Consider the following 17104-nt stretch of genomic DNA (forward strand, 5'->3'; position numbering starts at 1 on the left):
AGGAGTCATCTGAAGACAGAAGTCTTAGGGGAGTTTCTCCGCAAAGACCTAAAAAGCACTTGAAACACTCACAGCGCTCTAGATCTAGGAGCGACTCTCGATTTCGTCATCATTGTCTCAATGAAAATCGAAGAAGAAACGTCATTGCTCTTCATCTTCTGAATCCTCACCCAATAGGAAGAAGGTAAGGTTTCCTCACAAATCGGCTTTTAATGCAGAGGGAGGTGTTTTGACTCCAAATGATGATGTTTTCAAAGGCGGATCCTAGCGGTCCCTTGACCAAGCCCAAGACAGCTTGCAACCCCATCGCTCCTCAGAAGGCCCACATGGAGTCGAAAAGGCTAGCCCTTGCGTGCCGAAGGTCCTGGGTCGTATGCCGGAGGATCTTCATACGAGACGCGTCAACGCTGTCTTCATCTCAAAAAAAGTCGAAGCGGCTGGCTCGCTCTTCCTACAAGGCTTCTGCTCTGACAACTTCGAAGTCAAAGCCATTGACATCTACTGCCGACCCGTCAACAGCTTTCAAGGCTTTGTCAAACAAGGAATATCTCAAGTCCATGGGGTCTATATTTGAGGAAGAGGAAGAGGATTACACTGATTCTCCTTTTGGCTATGCTTATGGCACCCCAAATGTGCAAGAGGAGCTTATTTCTGATGAAGCTATACTGGAAGATTTGACAACATGCTTAAAGGAGGTTAGTGAACTTGATACTTGCCCTGAAGTGGAGTTTGCTTATATATCTGTTATGAGTAAGGTTACAGAGTGCATGGGGTGAGGTTGTCCTGCCAGGGACATGGTGCAGGAGGATCTAACTGACATCCTGGAAAAGGGACACACTGAAGAAGAGAGGTTGAACTATGCCCCCCATGCCGGAAGACACTCCAGCTGAAAGAAGAACCAAAGTGAATATCACAGCCGATCATACGAGCTCGCCCCAATACCCACTGCACCCACGATGGGCAAGTACCACGAGAAATGCCCTCTCAGTCGACCCAACAACTGAAGAGCAGTGCGATGAAGACGCGCAAGACGGAACCAGAGACAGCTATATGGACAGAATTGACTAAAAGCACTGAGAAGCCATGCCTCAAGGCGTTAGAGACCACATGACATAGCAGCACCAGACATGAAGCACACGTGATATCTGCACATTCGGGAAACTCACACACCCAAATACATGAAGAACACATGCGTACAGTTCTATGAGAAAGAGGACAGTGACATGCACATACTGTCTGCACATTCATTATTTTTGCCATTAGCTTATCGCAGCAACTGCCAAAGCAAGAAGATGATGTGTACATGCTTGCAGATGCTTACATGCAAATAACCCCATCGAACGGCAGGAGCACTCAAGGGACCTGACAGAGCCGTAATGCACTAACCTATGGATGCTATACAGAAGGCACGTACAGGAGAAACCAGTCTATGGCTTAGGAAATCATAGTAGGCCACAGCTGTCTCAGAAAACCAGAAGCCACACTGAGTGCTGGGCAAGCAGAACTACCGCGTGGGGAACAAGGCCACTGTCAATGTTACACTGTTGCAAAGGGACATTCTTTACCCAGAAACAAAGTAACACCGGCAGCAGAAAAGCATAATCCTTCTTAAATGCAGAATAATTCAGAACTCCAAAGCTCAAAAACACAGTCTCTGGACACATGACCCAGCCAAGATGACAGTGGGCCAAGAACTGGCAGATTGGGAGAAGCAACCGTCTCACGGACCAGACAATGGTTGCAACAAAATTGTTACACTCAAGCTACAGTTATGTGCTGGGAAAGGAGCACTTTCCCGGCTACAATGGTCTACACACCGTTACATCCCAGACACATAGGTGCACATAGCACCGCAAACAGGTACAGTCCGAGCTGGGAATTGATTTTGTCCCAGGCCTGGGGGCTCACAGTTCAGCCAATCACAGCTTATGGCCCTAGGGGTGGGTTGCTGGGGCCACCGACCAATCATTGGGTCCACATACTGTAACAATTAATGTAATAAGATAGGTTTCTGGAGAATGCCCCAGGGTGTGACACACTTGTGATGTAATATTCTATCAAAACTGGCCTGCGAGCCAGAGTTCCTCGAGCATTGCCTGGATTTGCCTCCATGCATTTTATCCCTGTTGGTTTGTTGGCTGTAATAAACCTCAGTTGAACTTGCTACTTGTCTGGACTTGCGTTCCTTAAGGGATTGGGAAGGAGTTAGGCCTTCCATGAGTTCGGCATCCGCAGACCCCTAGCAAACCACCCTGCTTACCTAGGAGACCCTCCTAACAAGTTAGTAGCAGAGTGAATGGTTCGTAGAACCAGCCTGGCAAGAAGCTGCCTCCTTTGCCGCCGGACCTGAATGGCTGTAGGACCCTCGCGGATATTGTAAGAAAAAACGGAAAAGCGTAACCCGAGAAAGTTCGTTGAGTGCCGTTTGAAAATTATCCCGCCCGTGATCGGCATAGGGTCCAAGCAGACTGGAAGGGCGAGGCGAGCGGTTGACATGGAGCCAGCAGCTGAGCAGTGACCATGAACACGGAACGTAAGTATTGGTCCAGACAATCAGCAATGAAAGGTGTGATGGTGGGCATTATATGTGGGGAGGAGGGAGGTGTTGATTGTAATGCATAGTATTGTGTAGTATGCAAAGTGTATTGGTAGCAGGTGTGTGTTAAGTAGGGACCTTTGGTCTTCAAGGTAAAAAATTCCGTTGTTAAACCGGGACTATAGACTTGACAGGCTTGGACTATAGAATTATGTAAATAAAGATTCCTATGAATTAGGCGTTTTGCTTGAAGCATAGATGTCGTTATCCCAGTGAGGGCTAGCTGGACCTATCCTAGATTCTGGAAGGTGCACTATCTGGTTAAGTCTCCTGGAGAGAGGCGTTTCACACGTTAGGCGACGCAGCGGGTGCAGTTAGTTACAAGAAATAAAAGTATACTCTGCTCTGAAGAGGCAGGAAGACAGCTGTGGGGTTTTTGTGGGGTTTTGTGGGGTTTTCTGTGGGCTTGTAGCAATGGGTCATTGTTCTCTGTGTGCACAACTTGTCTATCTCCCGGTTTGAACTTTAGCTTGGTGACGTCACCCATAGGTCAGTGCATAGGACAGAGTTTTGTGACGATGAGGAGCTAGCATTGTGGACTTGGGATTGTAGAGAGGTGAACGAGTGGCGGTGTGCGGAAGGTGCATGCGCAGGATTGTGGTGGTGTGCTGGAGAACGGCAGAGCTGGTGAAGGAGGGGCTTACGTGGAGTATGCCGTGTAAGGTGCAGAGCCACTGGGGCTCGTGGCATTTGAAGGTGATGACCATTGCATTGTAACTTTCTCCATCTGATAGAGGATTATCGAAACCCTCGATTAGGTATCAGGTAAAAAATCTAAATGTACCCGATGTACAACAGGATGGTGCGGGGAGTAACGCCAATAAAACATCTGTGCAAAACCCTGCTACCTTAAAATAATAGCGTTGTTAAATATAGTATACAGTGGTCAAAGGACACTGAATGGAAAAGCATAAACCCATGGCGTCTAACGGCAGTTTCTTCAAGGACGTGCTGCAATCACTACTGACACACTTACAGAGCACATACAAGGGGATGAAATTAATTAGCAAACCACATGGCCATATTCAAGCTTTGGTGCATGTTCCAGGAGGGGTGTGGATGATAAACTAGCAGGAGATAAAAGCAGAGTGTTTTGACCCTTCTGCACCTCCTCCAGCCCCGCCTAGTGTACTATCTGATGACACAGATGATGAACAGGGAATATATCCATTGAGGGAATTAAGGGCAGCAGAGGGGTATTCAAACCCAATGTATAAACCACCACCATATACCAAAGACGAACAACAGCAAGGTACAGGGCAAGTCGCCAGCTGCACCAACCAAAATGAGGAGGGGCTGTGACGCGCGAAAACTGCATTTGAGGGAATAGGGGCGGAGGAATGGATAGCCGCACGGATACTCCTGAAATTACAGGGTAAGACAACAGGGGGAGCCGAAAGGGCAGCAAAAGCAATATAGGGGTTGGAATTGGAACAGGGAAGGTGTGACAGGCAGCACAGGCGAAGGAGGAGGAGCAACAACAAAGGGACAAGGAAGCAAGGTTAGAACGTGAGGACAGAGAACGGAGAAGGGAAGAGTTATTGGAACATGAAGAATAGGAGCAGAGAAGGAGGTGGAAATAATTAAAGGGAGAGAAAGGAGAAGATAGAAAGGGAGCAGAAGGAAAAGGAGAGGGAAGAGTGGGAGAAGAAGGGAAAGATGAGAAAGAGGCTGAGAAGGCAGAATGAAGTAGGAAAATATTAGTGCAGGAAACATGTAAGTATGGGGAGAGAAGGCTGAGGAAGTTACAGTTGGAGAGCCCAGCAAGGGAACAGGCACGGGAGGAGGAGGATGCGTGAGCAATAAGGGCAGTGGGTGAACAGATTTCACTAGAGTTTGACAGGAAAAGACAGGATGAGGAGAGGCGAAGAAACACAGATAGCACAGATATACATAGGGAAGGTTCGGCAGAACGTGGCACTGCATGCCTGGGGACACGAGAGGGGGAGAACAAATGTAATTTCACAGACATTGTTTCAATGTAGAGCATAACTCCAGCCAACCACTCAAAAATTTAATTTTTCAGAAGGGTTCTGTAGCAACATGGACGAAGGATCTGACAATGACGTCAAACACAGTGACAATGGGAGATGGGGCAAAGCAAACTCTATCTCACGAGGACGGTAGAAGGAACATCATGGGAGTGTTGGTCCCAGGGTCAGAGGGCACGAGGATTAGATCATGGAGAACACACACCAGGCAACTGACGGGTGTACTACACAGAACTCATATGTCAACAGATTAAGGGATCACCAAGGGCGCAGGAGGGAGGAGACAGCCCTGGCCCACTCCAGGGGGTGACTGTCTAGAGCACATGACAAAACAAAACAAATACCCAGGCTAGAACACACAGAGATATGTACAGACATGGAGGACGAACGGGGACCCATTCAAATTAGATAATACAGAGGAACGCCAGAAGAGAGGGAAGCATATACTCAGATTTCCCTATTGGAGCAGGGCAGGGCATGACCTCAGTATGTACCATGGAAGCACACAGACAAGGAAAATGTCAAATGCAGACTACCCTCGTTAAGTGCTGGAGCTGGGAAATGGATATACGAGATGGAGAAATTGCCAGCGGTGCACAGGCTAGCAGTGGGAGACGTCAAGGAACTGCTAGTATCAATATTGGGTGATGCAGCTGATGATATTTGGAAGCTGGCGGGGTACCCAGGGGTGACCATCCAAAACACAGCCCATGACGGGTCACCATTTGCAAATAGCAGAGCCGCAGTATGGCAAGCATTGCTGACCCAATACCCAGACACGTCAGACATAGGGGTTATTACGCCACGCAAAATACATGATGACGAAGATCCTCTTAGTTATATTCAAGAGATTCAAGAGCTTTGGTTCCTTGAAACTCGACAGCCGTGGGACAAGACAATAGAAATCTTGTATCACATTTTGGTGCAGGGGTTACTAGAACATGTGTAACTGGTGGGGATGGAAGCAAAGGGCTGGCCAGAAATACAGCTCACCATAGTGCATCATTGCAGGTTGTGGAAGGAGAAAGTTAAACAAAAGGCAGAAGAGAGGAAGGCAGATAAGGCAAAGTTAGTTAAAAAAAAATTGTCAAAAAAAGCATTGGAAGGGGCGGTAATAACAAGCCCCACACAACAGACACATGCACCGACACTATAGCCGCAATACCAACCACAGCTGCCATACCACCCCATGCAAAAATATGCCCCGCCCATGGGAGGAGGGTAAATGGGTAGGGGGGATACCCACAGGGTTATCGTGGAAGGGAAGGATTCCAACAAGGGCGTGGCATTGGGCCCCAGTCCCATCAAAACACAGGGGGGTTTAGAGGATACAACCAACAGATGCCACAGGGACCAGGAGACTTTACAGGAGAGTTCCAAGGGTAGGGGAGGGAACCACCCCAGTACTGGACCTGTGGGTAGCCAGGACATATTTCCAGAGCATGCTTAACTAGGGGGGTGCAACAAGGGTGGGCATTTCAGGGGCAGCAGGGCTACCAAGGAGGACAGGATGATTTTTATGCCCAAGACACACAGCAACAAGGACAGGTGCAGAACACCGTACAACAGGTACCACATCAAGTACAGACCCAGCCTCAGGCTACATCCATGACAGCCCCCCAAATGACAGCACCCCAAAGGACAGCACCACAAATGACAGCACCACAACCCCAATATTTGCAAGCAGCACAGCAGTTAGCTCAAATACAGGAACGCCAGAAACCATGGACAGTCCCCAGACCCCATGGCCACAGTGGCAACGGTACCAGTCAAAAGGTTGGGAGGGGTCACCATGGTTGGGAGTAACCCCTTCACAGGGAACGGGTTATCTATGTTTCCCCAATAGGACAGCCCACAGACAAACTTGCTGTGTTCCATTCTGCCGGTCACACCTAATCCTGCGGAGGAACTTTGCATAACTGTGGCGATAGGTGACAAAACATTTTCCTTTCTTGTTGACACTGGGGCGACTAAGTCATGTATTCGGGAAGGGACATTTGCGTTGTCAGGCAATGCCATGAACACTCAAGGATTCCCTGGGGCTCGAGAAGTGGTTCCTTTTACTGATAACACCTCATTATCTTTAGGAGATCACCACTTATTGTTACCCTTGCTCTATTCCCGACAAGCACCTGTAAACATACTGGGACGCACCATAATGAGCAGACTGAACATGACCATCTCATTCACAGACAAGTGAGTAATATGTTCTACACCAGGAGTACACATGCTAACAGCAAGGCATATTGTCCAAGTATATTGTGGGAACACGGTACAGAGGGGGTGCCATCAGACCCAGAGATGTTCCAGTACAGGACAGACGTGGCACTTGCCTGGGTGCCAGGAAAAGCAAGGAAAGTATTGAGGATGCCAGGTGAGTACCTGTTCAGACCAGAGACACCACTAGATGAGAAAGAGGGAAACATTGGGCCTCATTACAGCTCAGGCGGTCCGGAAATAACGGTGGCGGTAAACCCGCCGCCACCGTTGTTTCCGGACCGCCTGATCCCGACTCCTGCAGGCGGGAGGTGATGTTCCCGCCAGGTCTGACCTGGCGGGTTTAACACCGCACGCCTGCAGGCGGACGAGGAAACACCGGCAGCATTACGAGATGCTGCCGGTGTTTCCATGATCCCCATTCCCATCGAGTCCCATAGGACTCGATGGGAATGGGGATTAACACCATTCTGCCTCCGTGATTCCCGGAAAACCGGGGTTGTAATGCCCCGGTAATTCCGGGAATCACGGAGGCGGAATGGTAACACGAGTCCGGCGGCAACCAGGTGGTTTTACCGCCGCGGTTACCGCCGGACTTGTAATGAGGCCCCATTGTGTCTATAGACATCGCGGCAGTTTTGGCAAGAGAGGATTGGGTTGCAGTACACACAATAGATGACCAAGGGAGAGCATGGAGGGCAATATTTGCAGTGGCAGCATAAAAATCACAGGGGAATGAAGATAAAAATGAAACCTAGAGCGGTACTGCCACAAGTGAAGCAATACCCCCTGACTAAAGAAGCAGATGAGGGCATTTATGAGACAATCAAACACCTTTTTCTCAGGGCCACTACACCCAGACTCACAAGATTTCACCATCTTTATGTGCCGCAACCAGAAGTCGAAACACACCAGGCTGCCCAAGGGGTAGTCAGAGGCACCATCAATATTCAACAGGGTGATTCAGATGGATTTAGGCAACATTACTACAGAAAGCACAGTAGTACAGTACGTAGAGGACATCCTAATTTGTAGCAAGACAGAAGAAGAATACAAGACAAACTCAGGACACATACAGTCCTAGCAGATAAGGGGTACAAGGTAGACCAGGCAAAACTCCAGTACTGTCAAAAGGAAGTACTATACATTGGACAGCTGATATCTAAGGACGGCAGGCACATTGCTCCAAAGAGAGCACAGACAATCCACAACACACCACAACTTAAAACAATGAGGGAAATGCAACAATTCCTAGGGTTGTGCAACTATTGCAGAGCATGGATTTTTGATAACAGCACATACACCAAGTCAATCCTAACTGCATTGAAAGAGGCTCACAGAGGAGCTAAAACACTGGTCTGGACATAAGAGATGACTGAAGCATTCAATGAGCTAAAGGAAGCAGGGCTGGACTGCGAACCAAAAGTGGCCCTGGAAATGTTTTTCAAAGTGGCCCCATATTATCATAGACTGGACGATTTGTAAGACATTCTTTATTTAACCCACTCAAAAGAGGACCACTGGAAAGTCTTGAGTTCCCTGTAGGCCAGTCCACCACTGGTAGTGGGCACTGATTCCCAAAGTATAAATGCTCAAACCTGACATGGACGCTTGCGTGAGCATACAACTGTCCATGTGATGTGTGTGAAACAGCAACAGAGTGTGCGTACAAGTGAGTGCACTGCGTACCCGTTTACAATTTCCAGTGCGTGCGTGTGTCCATAGAGCTGCGCATGTGTGCGCACGGAACTGCTAGTGCCTGGACACGAAACAGCAAGTGAGCATATGCGTGTGCACAAAACTCATGTATGTGGAGTGTGCGTAGTGGATAGCAAGTGTCCACGCGGTACTCCCTGGGACTGCCAGTCCTCCGATAGTTAATACTGTGCTTGAGGTATAGGGGTTCCCCTGGCATTCGGTGGTGGGGGGGAAGGCTTACTCTGGGGGTGATTGATGGGGTGGGGGTAGCGGCAGGATTTGCCCGCTTGAGGGGGTACTGGGGTAAGGCCTGAGGCTGCAGGGGGCGTTAGACCACAAGGTTGTTTCCGTGGGGAGGTAAGTGATACGGCGCGGAAGGTACTCAGCGGTATAGATGTGGGTTGCTATTTAAGGGGGCCATTTGGATATGAGTTGAGTCCGCAGGCCGTCTTTGGGGGCGAGGATTGGGGATAGAGGTGGGCATCGGTGGTTAAAGGAGGCTCTTGGAATGAGTGGTGAGGTAAGAGTGGTGTCCGTGCGGCTACGGGGGACACTCACCACTTGAGAAGGGTATTATTGGGGTCACGATTGGGGATGGATGAGGACACGTGTGTTAAGAGTTGCTCCTGGAAAGTGAGGCAGTGAGGGCGGTGTGTGCAGGTCGGGTATTTATATCTGGCCATCATGAGTGCCACTCGCCTCTTGAGGTGGGCTCTGAGGTCACGATGGATGCTGAGGGTGGGTGGGGGTGGGCACTCGTATAGGCTTGCTTTTGACAGGGTGGGACTGGACTACGGGGTACTCTGGAGATTTCCCAGTGGGCCTCTGCACCCTAGGCCTCTTTTGTATTTAAGGGCTTGCTTAAAATGTGTAATATGGGGCCCCTTTCAACATTATTTACAGGGCCTCTTTGGTTGCCAGTACACCCATGCTGAAGTAAGGGCTGGCCATGGAGTGGATATTCGGGGCATTGCTGGTAATCCCTGGGGTGGGTGAGTGAGGGCAGAACCTGGCAATCAGGAGACAGGCTTCAATCCAGCCGGCAGTGCGCATGTGCGGTGTCCCCCACCTGGCCCTCCATCATGCTTCACTAACAGGGCTCAGATTGGGGTAAAGGGATGCCCCTAGGTGTAGGCGCACTGGGAGGGTGGATTGCCCCTGCGGTGGTTGTTGGGATTTGCACACTGTGCACCTCCTTTCATCCCTCAAAGTCACCCTTTCACCCCAGCGCTGTGTCCACAGGTACAGGGATTAGCATATGTGCTGTCAGCGGAACAATGCCCGGGAGCAGATAAAGGCCCACTTTCTGTGTCCAGAGAGGGGGCGTTTGAAGTCAGGAAAGGCAGAATGCAGATTAAGCAAAAGATAAAGAGCTCCCTGGCTTTGGGAGATACTGATCCCCACTTCACCTTTTCACCCCACTCCTCGAAGCCCACCCCCAACATCCGCGGCCTACCCTCGCCAAACCAAGACTTCCTGTCTGTCAAAAGTCTTGCCAATTCCGTCAGTCAACGGGGTGGGGGGGAGAGACAGAAAGAAGGAGCAAGAAAGAAAGAAAGAAAGAAAGAAAGAAAGAAAGAAAGAAAGAAAGAAAGAAAGAAAGAAAGAAAGAAAGAAAGAGAGGGAGGGGGGGAGAGAGAGAGAGAGATATATATTTAGGAAAAATGGAAGCATGGAAAAAAAAAGGAAGGAAGGAGTGAGGGGGCCTGTGGACTGGCCGTATGTGCTATACCTGCTATTGCCCCAGAACTGTTTCGTGCCCTTGCAGGATGATAGGGAAAGCCGCGCCCATTATAGTGGCAGAATGTCCCAACACTAGCAACATTCTTGTCTTTTAAAGTCATTTGCTTTGCTTGCTGATCGTCACAATAGCTACTTTTCCTTTGAATTTGGAAAAAAGGAGTTTCACCTCCTCCACTGGCCCAGAAGCCAGACTCTCTGCGAGGTGCTGCAGCCAGGCTCACTCTGAGAATCCCTGCCCGGGGACACACCAACGTGCCCCTCGCAGCAGGAAGAAAGAAATAAAGGGAGGCAAATGTGGGTGGAGCAGAGAAAGGGAAAGATAAAATGATTGGAAGGGAGGAAATTGATATATGGAAGTAGGAGACGAAGTGCAAGAGATGAGGTGCAACTGATAACAGGCATAGACGTGGTAGTGAGAGAAGAAGTGCTAAAGTTGAGGCACGTCTGGCAGTAGGGCTAGACATGGCAGGGAGAGAAGAAGTGCTAGAGGTGAGGCGCGACTGGCAGTAGGGCTAGACATGGCAGGGAGAGAAGTAGTGCTAGAGGTGAGGCGCGACTGGCAGTAGGGCTAGACATGGCAGGGAGAGAAGTAGTGCTAGACATAAGCCGCGACTGTTAGTAGAACTAGTTATGACAGGGAGAGAAGTAGTGCTAGAGGTGAGGGTTGACTGCTAATAGGCATAGACATGGCAGTGAGAGAAGTGGTGCTAGAGTTGAGGCACGTCTGGCAGTAGGGCTAGACATGGAAGGGAGAGAAGAAGTGCTAGAGTTGAGGCACGTCTGGCAGTAGGGCTAGACATGGCAGGGAGAGAGTGCTAGAGGTAAGGTGCGACTGTTAATAGGGCTAGACATGGCAGGGAGAGAAGTAGTGCTAGAGGTGAGGCGCGACTGGCAGTAGGGCTAGACATGGCAGGGAGAGAAGAAGTGCTAGAGGTGAGGTGCGACTGGTAATAGGGCTAGACATGGCAGTGAGAGAAGGTGTGCTATAGGTGAGGTGCGACTGGCAGTAGGGCTAGACATGGCAGGGAGAGAAGAAGTGCTAGATGTAAGCCGTAACTGTTAGTAGAACTAGTTATGACAGGGAGAGAAGTAGTGCTAGAGGTGAGGCACGACTGGTAGTAGGCATAGACATGGCAGTGAGAGAAGTGGTGCTAGAGTTGAGGCACGTCTGGCAGTAGGGCTAGACATGGAAGGGAGAGAAGAAGTGCTAGAGTTGAGGCACGTCTGGCAGTAGGGCTAGACATGGCAAGGAGAGAAGTAGTGCTAGAGGTGAGGCGCGACTGGCAGTAGGGCTAGACATGGCAGGGAGAGAAGAAGTGCTAGAGGTGAGGTGCGACTGGTAATAGGGCTAGACATGGCAGTGAGAGAAGGCGTGCTATAGGTGAGGCGCGACTGTGAGTAGGGCTAGACATGGCATGGAGAAAAGAAGTGCTAGACATAAGCCGCTACTGATAGTAGAACTAGTTATGACAGGGAGAGAAGTAGTGCTAGAGGTGAGGCGTGACTGGTAGTAGGCATAGACATGGTAGTGAGAGAAGTGGTGCTAGATGTGAGGCACGAATGGTAGACAGCATAGACATGGCAGTGAGAGAAGAAGTAGTGTTAGAGGTGAGGCACGAATGGTAGACGGCATAGACATGACAGTGAGAGAAGTAGTGCTAGAGGTGAGGCGCACTTTTAGGCATGGACAAGGCAGGGAGAGAAGAAGTGCTAGAGGTGAGGCATGTCTGGTAGTAGGGCCAGACATGGCAGGGAGAGAAGTAGTTCTAGAGGTGAGACGAGACTGGGAGGTGGGAGTTTTGTTAACAGGGCTAAATATGGCAGCTAGAGAAGTAGTGCAAGAGGTGAAGCACGACTGGAGGGCGGGATATTTGATCACAGAGATAGACATGGTAGGTAGAGAAGCAGTGCTAGAGGTGAGGTGCAAGTGGGAGACAGGAGATTTGTGAACAGATAGATAGATGCTAGTGAGAGAAGTAGTGCTAGAGGTGAGGCACGACTTGGAGACAGTAGATTTGTACACATGGGAATAGATGCTACTGAGAGAATTAGTGCTAAAGTCGAGGAGCAACTGGGAGACAGGAGATTTGTTAACCGGGATAAACATGGCAGTGAGAGAAGTGCTAGAGGTGAGACTGCACTGGGAGAAAGTAGATTTGTGAACAGGGGGCAGATGCTAGTGAGAGAAGTAGTGATAGAGGTGAGGTGCGTCTGGGAGACAGGAGATTTATGAACAGGGCTAGACATGGCAGTGTGAGCTGTAGTGCTAGGGGTGAGACACAACTTGGAGACAGTAGATTTGTGATCATGGGAAGGGATGTTAGTGAGGCAAGTAGTGCTAGAGGTGATTCGAGACTGGTAGACTGGAGATTTGTTAACAATGATAGATATGGCAGAGAGCAGAGTAGTGCTAGAGGTGAGGCACAACTGGGAAACAGTAGATTTGTGATCAGGGACAGATGCTAGTGAGAGAAGTAGTGCTAAAGGCCAGTAACAACTGGGAGACAGGGGATTTAGTGCTAGAGGTGAAGCACATCTGGAATGAAGTATATTATTAACAGTGATGGACATGGCAAGGATAGAAGTAGTGCTAGAGATGAGGTGTGTCTGGGAGACAGAAGATTTGTGAACATGGGAAGAGATGCAAGTGAGAGATGTTTTAACAAGAATAGACATGGCAGTGAGAAAAATAGTGCAAGAGGAGAGGCACTAATGGGAGACAATAGATTTGTGAACATGGTGCAGATGCTAGTAAGAAAAGTGCTAAAGGCAAGGAGCAACTAGGAGACAGGAGATTTGTTACCGGGATAGACATGGAAGAGAGAGAAGTAGTGCATATCTGGGAGACAGTAGATTTGTGAACATGGGAAGTAAGAGAAGTAGTGCTCGACGTGAGGCGAGACTGGGAGACAGGAGATTTGTAAACGTGGGAAGAGATGCTAGTGTGAGAAGTGTCGGTGGTGAGGCACGATTGGGGGACAGTAGAGAAGTACTATAGGCGAAGAGCAACTGGGAGACAGGAGATTTGGTACCGGGATTGACATGGCAGAGCAAGAAGTAGTGCTAGAGGTGAGGCGCGTCTGGGGGACAGGAGTTTGTGGGCAGGGGGAGGAGATTCTAGGGAGAGAAGTAGTGCTAGAGTTAAGGCAAGAGTGGGAGAGTAGATATTGGTTAACAGGGAGAGACATGGCGGAGAGCGAAGTGGTGCTATGCCAGAAATGGAGAGAGAGAAAGAGGAGGAGCAACAGATGAGGAGAGCCTCAGAAGGGAACACGTGCCGAGTGGGAGTTGTGATGGCCTCGTTGGTGTCCCTTCACGCGCTGCACTGCGCAGTACAAAATGGATAGACACAGAGCTTTCTCACATGCGTCCTTCTTTATTCAATACACGGCATGACATCTCTCCCCAATTTAAAATTTCACCCAATGAGGTGATGAACTATGCCGGCACATTGTTTACTAGGTCATCTCCTCAATGAGGCAGCAAGGTTTATTCCTGGTTCTCTGGAATCGAGAGCTGAATAGTTCAGTGGAAGCACTGCCACCCAAATCCTCACAGTAGTCCTCTTGGCCCAAAGCTCCAGAGTCCTCTTGGTCCCCTTGATAGGCATCGTCAGACATATATTCAATGGGTATTCCCACTCTCCCACCTAGTCGTCGGGACTCGGACAAGGGACCTTTCTTGAAATAGGATGAGTTATGGTTGGTTGAGCCATTGTTCCCTTGGGCTGTGATCATGGATCCCTTTTTCTCCATGACAATCAGGGGTTCCTCGTGAAAGAAAGCTTTGTGTTTCTGTGTTTGAGGCTGTCTTATCGCAACAATGCCCCCTACAATGTCCCCTCTGGCGCTCATCCGCGTATTCTTTCATGCGCTCCTTTGCGGCCCCATCTCATTCCCTCACTTCGACATCCACAATTGGTCGATCTTCCATCAGAGTGGCCTGGGGTAGGCTTGTCCTGATGTCTCTCCTGAACATTACATCCGCAGGAGAATTTACAGTGGTGCTGTGCGGAGTGCTTCAGTAGTCCCTTAGCAATTCATGCAGTACTTGTTCATAGGGTTGTCCAGTGAGCCGGGCTACCTGCAGTGACCTCTTCAGGTTGGCCATGAACCTCTCGATCATGCCATTCACCTGGGGCCACAATGGAGTGACTTTGTGGTGGTGAAACCCCATGTACTCGCTGAACAGGGACCCATTGTCTGTCTTCATTATCTGAGGGACACCGTACACTGTGAAGATATTGTCCAGCACAGGTATCACATGATGGGCTGCTGTCGACAATATAATATGGACTTCGGGATATCTGGACTACTCGTCCATGATGGCCAGTACATACTTTCCCCCCTCAATAGGGTCAAAGAAATCGGCTGCCACTGCCTCCCAGATGCCTTCTGGTAGTTCAGACATCTTCAACAGTTCCGGGTGTCTGTTTGGCGTGAGGAGGCAACAAGTGGGGAGATCTTCCATCATGGTGACAAGTTGGGGAAACCACACTTTTTGGCACAGCATGCGCTTTGTGGAGACCACTCCTCGGTGGCCTTCATGAACCAGCTCAACTACCTTTCTTTTCAGGGATGTTGGAATCACCACCATGTGACCCTTCAATAGGAGGATATCATCTGAGAGTGCCAGTTCCTCTCTCACTTGCAGCAACCGCTCTACCTCCACCCGTACATCCTATGCTGCCGCACGCACTGTTTCCTCCATTGGCCCGACATGAGTGCATCACATATGATCTGACATGCAGGGCCTGGCCCCACTTCTTGGCCCAGTTCAGCCAGCTCGATCCCTTTTGGTATGGCTTGTTGGATTAAGTACCAGAGATACTGGTCTGCTGCAGATCAGAGTTGAGGTGCCTTAGTGGAGCAGTGTGTAGATCTCTATAGTGGCACAGCCGGGATGGTGCAGACCAGGGTTCAGGTGCATTGGTGGAGCAGTGTGTAGATCTCTATAGTGTCACAGGGATCTATGTGATCACTGCACCGCCCGCAACTGCGATGCCAAAAATGCTGACGGCAGTTACGGCACGGCGCAGTGATCATATGGATCACTGTGCCCGCTTCCCCTGGCCTGCATTACCCCTCCCAACCCCCACCCCACTTACCTTTAGGGTGGCACACTTCTGCGTGTGCCGCCCGCACTCTGTGATCCCTGCGGTGTGAGCTCTTCCCACTAACGTGGGTTGGAGATGACGCTGCAGGGTGCTTTTTTTTTTTTACATGTCCCCCGCTTTCCGAAATGGTAAACTGGGGACACCCCTGCAACCCCTGACCCCCATTACTGCGCCCAGGAAGAGCAGGGAACACCCCCGCAACCCCTGCTCTGCTTGGACGCAGTGAATGTCACCCTCATTTTGTGCGCCTCCAAAGTCACAGTGACTGTGGGGGCATAAAAATCAGGGCGACATTTTTGTATGATACCGTGTCACAGCCAGGATGGTGCAGACCAGGCCTGAGGTGCATTGGTGGAGCAGTGTGTAGATCTCTATAGTGTCACAGCCGGGATGCTGCAGACCAGGGTTGAGGTGCCTCAGTGGAGCAGTGTGTAGATCTCTGTAGTAGCACAGCCGGGATGGTGATGATCAGGGTTGAGGTGCCTCAGTGGAGCAGTGTGTAGATCTCTGTAGTAGCACAGCCGGGATGGTGCAGGTCGTGGTCGAGGTGCCTTAGTCGAGCAGTGTGTAGATCTCTGTAGTGGCACTGCCGGGACGGTGCAGATCAGGGTTGAGGTTCATTGGGGGAGCAGCATGCAGATCTCTGTAGTGGCACAGCCGGGATGTTGCAGACCAGGGTTGATGTGCATTAGTGGAGCAGTGTGTAGATCTCTATAGTGTCACAGCCGGGATGGTGCTGATTAGGATTGAGGTGCATTAGTGGAGCTGTGTGTAGATCTCTGTAGTGGCACAGACGGGATGGTGCAGACCAGGATTGAGGTGCATTAGTGGAGCTGTGTGTAGATCTCTGTAGTGGCACAGCCGGGATGGTGCAGACCAGGCTTGAGGTGCATTAGTGGAGCTGTGTGTAGATCTCTGTAGTGGCACAGCCGGGATGGTGCAGACCAGGCTTGAGGTGCATTCGTGGAGCAGTGTGTAGATCTCTATAGTGTCACAGCGGCGAAGGTGCTGATTAGGATTGAGGTGACTCAGTGGAGCAGTGTGTAGATCTCTGTAGTAGCACAGCCGGGATGGTGCAGACCAGGCTTGAGGTGCATTAGTGGAGCTGTGTGTAGATCTCTGTAGTGGCACAGCCGGGATGGTGCAGACCAGGCTTGAGGTGCATTCGTGGAGCAGTGTGTAGATCTCTATAGTGTCACAGCGGGGAAGGTGCTGATTAGGATTGAGGTGACTCAGTGGAGCAGTGTGTAGATCTCTGTAGTAGCACAGCCGGGATGGTGATGATCAGGGTTGAGGTGCATTAGTGGAGCAGTGTGTAGATCTCTATAGTGTCACAGCCGGGATGCTGCAGACCAGGGTTGAGGTGCATTAGTGGAGCAGTGTGTAGATCTCTATAGTGTCACAGCCGGGATGGTGCTGATTAGGATTGAGGTGCATTAGTGGAGCTGTGTGTAGATCTCTGTAGTGGCACAGCCGGGATGGTGCAGACCAGGCTTGAGGTGCATTAGTGGAGCTGTGTGTAGATCTCTGTAGTGGCACAGCCGGGATGGTGCAGACCAGGCTTGAGGTGCATTAGTGGAGCTGTGTGTAGATCTCTGTAGTGGCACAGCCGGGATGGTGCAGACCAGGCTTGAGGTGCATTCGTGGAGCAGTGTGTAGATCTCTATAGTGTCACATCCGGGATGGTGCTGATTAGGATTGAGGTGCCTCAGTGGAGCAGTGTGTAGATCTCTGTAGTAGCAC

This window comes from Ambystoma mexicanum, chromosome 6p, assembly GCF_040938575.1.
Source record: "Ambystoma mexicanum isolate Mex_15411 chromosome 6p, UKY_AmexF1_1, whole genome shotgun sequence".
NCBI lineage: Eukaryota > Metazoa > Chordata > Amphibia > Caudata > Ambystomatidae > Ambystoma > Ambystoma mexicanum.